This window comes from Berghia stephanieae, chromosome 2, assembly GCF_034508935.2.
Source record: "Berghia stephanieae isolate SIO BIC M18660-M18661 chromosome 2, UCSD_Bste_1.3, whole genome shotgun sequence".
Taxonomy (NCBI): domain Eukaryota; kingdom Metazoa; phylum Mollusca; class Gastropoda; order Nudibranchia; family Aeolidiidae; genus Berghia; species Berghia stephanieae.
Window position 1 is genome coordinate 28,190,838 of NC_088361.1, and position 9,472 is coordinate 28,200,309.

At 37.5% G+C, this 9,472-nt stretch overlaps 1 long non-coding RNA gene across 1 annotated transcript; it reads right to left on the reverse strand.

Annotated features, from left to right (window-relative positions):
* Positions 1-343: 343 nt before the first annotated feature.
* LOC144964636 (uncharacterized) lies at positions 344-5,273 on the reverse strand. The gene is made up of 2 exons (XR_013643895.1): positions 5,071-5,273; positions 344-1,598 (listed from the first exon to the last, which is right to left on the reverse strand). It is a non-coding gene; the product is annotated as an uncharacterized LOC144964636 (long non-coding RNA).
* Between the last annotated feature and the right edge of the window lie 4,199 nt (positions 5,274-9,472).

The window sequence follows — 9,472 nt, forward strand, 5'->3', positions numbered from 1 at the left end:
GGAATTCCCACCCCATCTCAATTGGCACCAACATCAAGAAGTCCACCACCACCACCACCACCACCACCACCACCACCATCATCATCATCATCACCACCATCATCATCATCATCATCATCATCATCATCATCATAATCATCATCATCATCATCATCATCATCAGCTCAACTCTCTTCATCATCATCACAAAGTCCCACCTTTAAAAAAACCAGATTCCTCATCATCATTATTTTCCTCCTCATCATCATCCTCATTATCTTCTCCCTCATCATCATCTCAACTCTCGTCACCATCATCACAGGATTCCATCTTTTAAAAAAAAACAGATTGTAGAACAAGTGAGGATATTTTAAATAGAACAACAAATTTAATTCAAGAACAAAAAATTACAGACAAAAATAAGGAAATAGCTAGCTTTAAAAAACCCAACTAAGTTAGATTCAACGCACTTACACTGTTTCAAGCCTTACAGAAAAAGTTCTTCGAATGGAGACAGGTGTACATTCTTTTAAAATATTTAATATTATTGTTCAATATGTTGAGTGCTTTAGAGGTAACATTATTTATTATAGTAGATGGGAAGTTCAGGAAGAGACAGTTGCATTAAAAGACCAAATTTTCATTATTACACTTATGAAACTTAGACAGAACTACGCTAACCTTCATATTTCACAATTGTTTAGCGTTAGTGAAAGTACTATAACAAATATTATACAAACTTTTATTCATGTTTTACATAAGCCATACGCTTCTCTTTGAAAATGTTATGAAGGTTACATGCCCTTCTAGACATAAAAATAAACTATCAGCTCCATCATCATTTTTAAGATTTCCAAATTGCAGAATGATCATTGATTGTACAGATGACCAAATTGCTATTCCTAAAGAAATGGATAAACAACGGTTAACTTATTCTTCTTATAGGTCCATGAATTCTGTTAAAGCTCTTGTTGGTCTAAGTCCAAATGGTGTGATAAATTTTATTTCTAAACATGATCCAGGGTCTGTCTCGGATAAGGTCATTGTACAAAATTGTGGATTACTAAAACTTTTAATTTTAAGCCCTGGAGAATTAATTTTAGCAGATAAAGGTAATAAAGGTAAAACCCCATCCTGATTCAAGATATTTTACCTCAAGGAGTAACTGTAAATATCCCTCCCTTTTTACATAATAAATTTACTGAAAATGAGATTTTATTAACAAAAGAAATTGCTTCATGTAGAATTCATGTTGAGAGGGCTAATGAAAGACTGAAAAATGTTAACATCCTCTCATATATTCCAACCATGTTAAGAGAAACATCTGATATTATTTTTCAATTAGTTGCAGCACTTGTCAATCCCCAGTCTCCTCTTATTAAGGAGATTGCATTTTGTTAGCTTTGCCATTTATTTTGTACAACACACATATTTTGTTCATCATCATCAAATCACCATTCAAAATAATGGTTTTGTAGGTCCATACATGATTTTACATGATAAACATGACAAATTATGGCATTGTTGTATCAATGTATGTTCAATGTCATTAACATTGTTAAATAAAACCACACAAATTAGTTTTGGACTGAATCAACCCAGGCATCATCAAGATAGATCTGTGGAAGTAAAAGAATAAAAGATTCAAATTTAGAGCTGCGACCATGCTCAATAGGCAAAAAACAAACAAACTAATTAAACGTCTGTTGTGGTCTTGTGGTATGACACTCGCTTTCAGATCAGAAGGTCCTGGGTTTGGGCCTCGCTCGGCACATAGTTGAGTCCTTGGAGAAGGCTCTTTACTCACAATCTCTCACCGTACTCAGGTGTCAAATGAGTACCTGGCGTTGTCTCTGTCCGAAAAAATTGTAATATCGCCCAACAGGCATCATGTCCCGTCTTACATGTTAAATGTTGCTGTTGGCCAGGGACCCCTTGTAAAGCACTTTGAGCACATTTAGTGGATATTACGCTGTATAAAAACTCAATTAAAAAAACAAATTAAGTGATTCTTTCATTCATCTTGCTTTGTTGATAAGGGGGAAACCCGAAACGTCCATTTTATCTGTTTTCGTATATTAAATTGAAGTTCACATTCAATTTCACAATGTTATTGATTTCTTCGAGTTTCAAGCAGCAACATTTACATTACTGTTTCGATAAAGGCGACTACAAACAGCTTTCTGAATTAGTCTCAGCTGCAGACCTAACACAAAAAATAATAAACCTGTCTGTACTCGATGCATGGACTATTATCAAATCTGAAGTTATGTCTGCAGTGGACATCAGCGTACCAAAAGTTAAAAGTAGTTCAGACAGAACTTCACCTCGGTGGATCAATCCTACAGTCTTGGCAAAACTCAAGAAAAAGAAGCAAGCTTACAAAAAGTACTTAGAAACTAGAGAGGGTGCAGACTATATTAATTACACGAGGGCCAGAAATCAAGCCAAAAGCTCATGCAGAATTGCTGTAAAGGACTATGAGAGATCTATTTCTCGTATGGCTAAAGTGAACCCGAAAAAGTTTTTTGCATATGCTAGAACAAAAACGAAGACTAAAGACGGTATTGCGGATTTGTATGATGATCATAAGACAGCCTCATCTAACATTGACAAAGCCAATATTCTTAACAAGTTCTTTAGCAGTGTATTCACCAACGAGGATCTTACTAATATACCTACATGTGAAAGAAAAAGTGTAAACAACATACTATCAGATATAGAATTCGACAAAGACACTGTAAAGAAGAAACTAGACAAACTCAATATGAACAAGTCCCCAGGACCTGACATGTTCCACCCCCGCGTATTATGTCAGTTGTCAGAAGAACTCTCCGAACCATTAGCGTTACTGTTCCAAAAATCACTTGACTCAGGAACTCTTCCACCCGATTGGAAAGAAGCACAAGTTACACCGTTATTCAAGAAAGGAGACAAGAGTAATCCGGGCAATTATCGACCAGTTAGCCTCACCTCAGTGGTTTTCAAAATAATGGAGAGCATTATTAGAGACTATGTCATAACTCACCTAAAGAACAACAAGTTACTGTCTGAATGCCAACATGGCTTTGTTTCTGGCAGGTCATGTTCAACTAACCTCCTAAAGACTTTAAATGATTGGACAGAGTTTCTCGACCAAGGATCTTCGGTTGACGCAATCTACTTAGATTTTGCTAAAGCTTTTGATTCTGTTCCCCATCAAAGACTCTTAAACAAACTGGAAGCTCATGGTGTACAAGGAAATACTCTAAGCTGGATTAAGCATTTTCTAGTAGGCAGGAAACAGAGAGTTAGCGTGCAAGGCACAGTGTCAAATTGGACAGAAGTTCTTAGTGGAGTGCCACAAGGCAGCGTCTTAGGTCCAACTCTTTTCGTAATCTTCATTAATGATTTACCAAGTATTTTGTCTAGCTCATGTTCAATGTATGCCGATGATACTAAAGTATACAGAAAGGTAAACAATCTAGAAAATAGAGACAGTCTTCAGTTAGATATTGACAATCTAGTCAACTGGGCAGACGATTGGCAACTGAAGTTCAACGCTGGAAAATGCACAGTGCTACATCTTGGAACGAAAAACAAAATCTTTCACTACGATATGAGACAGCATCACTGTAGCGACAGAACAGCTCTGAATAAGTCAAAACTTGAGAAAGATTTGGGAGTACATGTTGATACTAAATTAAAATTCTCAAAGCATATAGAAACACAAGTTAATAAGGCAAACAGAATCCTTGGACTCATCAATAGATCTTTTACCTATTTAGATGCAGCAACTATGAAAATACTATTTACTGCATTAGTCAGACCCCATCTCGAGTTCAGCAACTCAGTATGGTCACCACAATTTGAGAAAGATAAGAAACTTATTGAAGGCGTGCTTCGCAGAGCAACAAAAGTAATTCCTGGGTTGAAAGATAAGCAATATGAGGATAGACTGAAACGTATTGAAATTCCAAGCATGACATACAGACGAGTACGAGGTGATATGATTGAAACATACAAGTTTACACACAGTTTGTATCAAGTCGAGAGTAAACTTTTCGTGTTTGCAAACAATGGAACCAGAGGTCATAATTACAAGCTGCATAAACCAAGGTGTAACACATCGCTTAGGCAACACTACTTTAATCAACGTGTGATCGACCGCTGGAACAGTCTCCCTGAAACGGTGACCAATGCTCCAAGTGTCAACGCCTTCAAAAATAGCTTAGATAGCCACTTAGCAGATTACATGTTTAGCATAGTTGAACCGCCCATTAAGATCCCATCAAAGGGTTAGACGTATATACAGGTCAAAAGATCTGTTAGGGTTAGGGCCTTCAATTTATCAAAAAGTTTATATATTATAGATACAGGTCAAAAGATCTGTTAGGGCTTTTTATTGACTTTTATCTCGATGAACTGAATGCCAAGATCAGCAAAGGCACAAAACGCCTAATACGCTGGAAAACTATACTAACTATACTATACTATTACACCTTAACCCAATAGGAAGTTTAGTTTACCGTGACTAACACTGGTCTAAATAAATCCTTTATTCATCCCATAGAGGAAATTTATCTCTAGGGTCTATTCCCAGGGAAGACTGGAATAACCACGGTGCAGCGCCGCAAATTGAGCTAGGGCGAGGTGACTTGCTCAAGGCCACACAGCGCAGCGGCGGGTGAACGAACTCGGTACCTTTCGGGTACGAAGCAAAAACCGTACCGCTGATCCACGCTGCCCCACATGAAGTATGATAAAATGTCTAGCGTGATTGGTGATTGTGATGCTCATATGAGTATTATAATAAAGGTTACAACACGATACTAAATAGTATGTAGTAGACTATAGTCAATAGCAACGAAAATTAGCGAAGCAAGACTAAGACCTCAAAGACTCAAAGTCCGTGGTCCATAAGATAAAAACACAATAATTCAATGACTCCCTCTCTCTCTCTCCCTAACTAAAATCGAACGTAAACAGTTAAATCTTTCCATTGGATATACTAAATCTGCCTAAACTCAAAGTAAACTGATTATTGTCCAACAGTAGTTTTACGGAGATGTGAGATTTTGAGAGTGAGAATGAGAAGACGAAATGACTTACCTTCACAGAATACTCTTTATTCTTCATGCTGGCTTGAACTTTGCCGAACATCAAGCCATCTGAGTAAGTGAAAGTCAAAACAGGACCTGACTGATGATGATTTTCACCTCGCGAGACACTTTTATGCTCATTGGAGAAGTATTTCATAAGGGCGGTGATGGAAATAGAGTTCGTGTCAGCCATTTTTCTCGACTGTTTAGAGCCAGCCGGTTTGTTGCCATGCGTTGCTGCGCAGGATTACGTCACGACTTAGGAAGCCTATACTCGACACCGTGAACCAACATGCCCCTGAAAGAACGAGGACGTTGAAATACGAAATCAAGCCCCATGTTATAGATCGTGTGCGCTTGGCTAAGAAGCTCACAACATTGCCAGCCGGAAGTTTAAAGGACCAGCACACAAAACTAAGTCGTGTAACCTTAAACGTTTATAGTCTGGTTAATACAGTTTAGTGAGAATTACTCATAAACACGGATAGCAAAAAACAATAACAAAGACCTGAGTGACGTCAACTTCATTCTATCTATAACGCAGACGTGAATAAAGCAAAACAACAAAGGAGAAAATCTGAAATAAAATGGCATAAATCACAACTACCAGCTGATAGAGAAAGATATTTAATAGACAAAAATAATTCATATCATATAAATACATTGACTAAACAACGCTATTATGATAATAAATCCCAAATGGACTACTTGGTAAAGAAAATCAAAAACATTTTCCAACTAAAATTTCCAAAGATTACCTCCCCACCTGTTATGGCCAATATTTCAAAGAAAAAATTAAATTGATCAGAAACGAATTATCCTTTAGATATAAATTTTCAACTGTTTTCGGGTGACGGTCTTTCACAGGTTACTGAACTCAGCGAGAGTGAAGTCAAAGACTGTATTCTCTCAGCTGCTTCGAAAAGCTGAGTTGGATCTGATTAAAACTGACATTTTAAAATTATGCATAAACGAATTAATACCATCCATCACTCTTACCATAAATAAATCACTCAAACTGGGTGGCGTGCCTGATATCTACAAAATTGCTAACGTTAAACCCTTATTTAAAAATCTAAGCTTGACAAAGAAAACCTAGAAAAGTCATCGTCCTGTCTCTAACCTTCCTTTTCTCTCAAAAATTCTTGAAAAGCCAGTACTAAAACAACTTTAGCTCACCTTAAGATAAATTCCATGGAAGAAATATTTCAGTCTGCCTGCAGACAAAACCACTCGACCGAAACTGCTCTTGTCCGGGTTGTAAACGATCTTCTTCAAATCATCGATTAGGGTTCCTGCACACTTCTTAACCTTCTTGATTTATCATCAGCTTTTGACAGTATCGATCACGGCCTACTGTTAAAGCGTTTAGAAGTAACTTTCGGCATTTCTGGTACAACACTCAGTTGGTTTAAATCTTATTTATTAGATAGCCGACAAATTGTAGTTGTAAATAGTTTGATGTCCGATCAGATTCCTTTAGAATGTGGTGTCCCACACGGGTCAGTTCTCGGACCTGTGCTTTTTGTTCTCTACATACATCTACTTTCAAAGGTTATCAGGGGCTTTGGCCTGTTCTACCACCGATATGCTGATGATATCCAGTTATTTGGATCTGAATGTACTAAAAACTTACAAAATGTTATTAGTACCTGTGAAAAATGCGCACAGGGTGTAAGAGATTGGATGGGTAGAAAGAGGCTAAGGTTGAATGACGACAAAACGGAGGTGATGTATGTAGGAAAGGGAGATTTTGGAACGAGAATAAATTGAAGGTGGGAGAGGTGTCAATAGATATTGTTGACAAGGTCAAAAATCTTGGAGCCTTCTTAGATTCGGAACTGTCGATGGACCATCAAAGACAATGATCCAATCATTGATGCGTCAATTGAAAAAAATTGATCTATTCGACAGTTCCTTTATGAGGATGTCACCAAGAAACTTGTCGGTTCTCTCTTATTTTCAAAGCTGGATTATTGTAATGCCCTGTTGTTTGGTGTCTCGGAAAATAAGCTCGGGTGGCTGCAGATGGTCCAAAAATGCTACCAGATTGGTCTTTCGAATGCCGAGGTTTGACTCTGCCACACCTCTCCTTCGAAGATTACACTGGCTGCCTGTTTAGAAAAGGGTCAAATTCAAAGCATGTGTCCTAGTTTATCGTTGTCTGGAAAACACTGCTCCTCGCTCCCTGATATAACTCCTAAAGAAATATTCCACAACCCGACCTTTGCGTTCCTCCAATGACACCACCCGTTTGACTATCCCACGCATTCGTACAAAGGCAGGGACGAGGTCCGTCTGTATGGAACACCATTCCACAGAGCATCCGAGAATCTAAATCATTGTCTGTTTTCAAGAAATCCTTGAAAAAAATATTTTTTTGATGTCATGTACTTTCTACATTGTTTTGTATTGATGTAATTTAAAGCACCAAGAGTCTCATTGTTGAGGATACCGTGCGCTCTATAAGAGTCTATTATAATTAAGTCAGCAAAGAGCAGTAATAAGAACATGAATTAAATGCATAGTCATCCTCCATATGACAAGCAAATTTGGTCAATCCCAAAAGACTAGTCATTACATCAACAAACATTGGAATCAACACCTTAAGTTGATCTTTTTATTTGTAATGATAAAAATTGGTGGGTTCTATTCAGCGTTTGCCTCCCCTTTGAAATAGTGATCATGACGTTATGCATATCTATCTAAACATACCAGAAAACTTTTATTTTAATGAAAGCGAGGGAAGTTTATGACTATTCGGAAACTCTGAAGAGGGTAGAAAGTGTTTGACTGAATTAGGTTGTTCTAATTATTTTGAGACGGACATTCAAATGGCCTAGAACTATTTAATTTAAAGAATACACTAAAAGAGATAGATTCATGTTTTATAGCTATCTAAGAAAATAATTACAGAAACCCGCTCCCAGTTTTTGTATTATTTTTTTTTTTAATAAAGGAAAGTACGTCAGTCTTTTATAACGCACAGCGTGGATGTTAGGAGTGATTTGGAATCACCATTGATGTATTTTTCAAAAAGGAAGGGAATAAAGCTGTCAGTTCTTGAGTCAAAAGCGTGAGGGTTTCAGCTACAACTACGAAGGCAAAACAGTTTTCTATTTCATTAGCATTCAAAGCAGGAAATGCATGAATATATTTAGTCACTTTGCTTTGTCATTGTCTTCTGCCTGTATGCCACCGACAATCCAATGCTGTTTTGATTTTTCTCTACATTTCCAGTGGCTATGAGACTGGTAAGCTGCCTATTGGGCCTCTAGTTAGTAAGACCGCCTAATGAAAAAACATTAATCGCAGCCATTTTTGTGGAACCAAGAGAATCAATTTTGATATCAAGTTCAGATCAAAGCCCGCTTGTTTGCTTATTTCCAGGAGCAACTGCAGCATCGATTTAATATGTTTTCAGCTGTTTGTTGGATAAAAGAGAAAAAATACGTGGAACATAATATTGCCCGTAACTCTATGCGTCCTAAAAAGTTCCAGGCACATTTTGACTGCTCTACCTTTGTAAATGTGGTTGATGTCCTAAAAAATTTTGAGATTGTCCATGGTGTTGACACAATAATTTCTTCATCTGGGTCGGTTTAAGAAAAAAAAAAAGAATGAATGGATGATCAAACGTTTATAATGGAAGAATATTGTATTCTTGAATTCCCACGTTGAAATTTTGAACAAGTGTCTAATACCGCTGCACGACCTTGAGAATGCACATTGTGGAAGCGAGTTTAACATTGTAAACCATGGCTATGTTGCAAACGCATAAGTTCAAGAATACTTTTATTTTATCCCTCCAATAAACCTCATTCATGTTATTTCTCATCGTTATTTAATCTATCCTCCCCCCCCCCCCCCCCCCCCACAACAACGGGTGAACATTACGATTCGCCGACATCAAAATAAAGATGTTTATAATGAAGAGGTAAGAAAGACACCATTTCGCGTCAAATGCTTTTTTTTTTCAAAGGCAAAACCGGATTCGTACGGGGAATGGATATTTCCCGAACTCCTACTCGTTTTTTTTTTTGTAGTTTTGTTACTATTATTATCATGATATAATATTAAAAGTCCTTTGGGTGTGATAGGCATGCTTGTCGCAGGAAAAATACGACTGCATGAATAATAATAATAAAATAAAATTCCCTTTATTCATCCCATAGGGGAAATTTGTCTCTAGGGTCTATTCCAAGGGAAGACTGGAATAACCAGGCGTCAGCCGCAGTGCAGCGCCGCAAACTGAGCTAAGTGACTTGCTCAAGGCCACACAACGCAGCGGGTAATCGAACTTGGTACCTTTCGGGTACGAAGCGAAGACCGTACCGCTGAGCCACGCTGTCCCATTGAAATAAACGAAACTTCCCTTAGAAATGAGAGTGACCATCATGCTAATGTTAAGA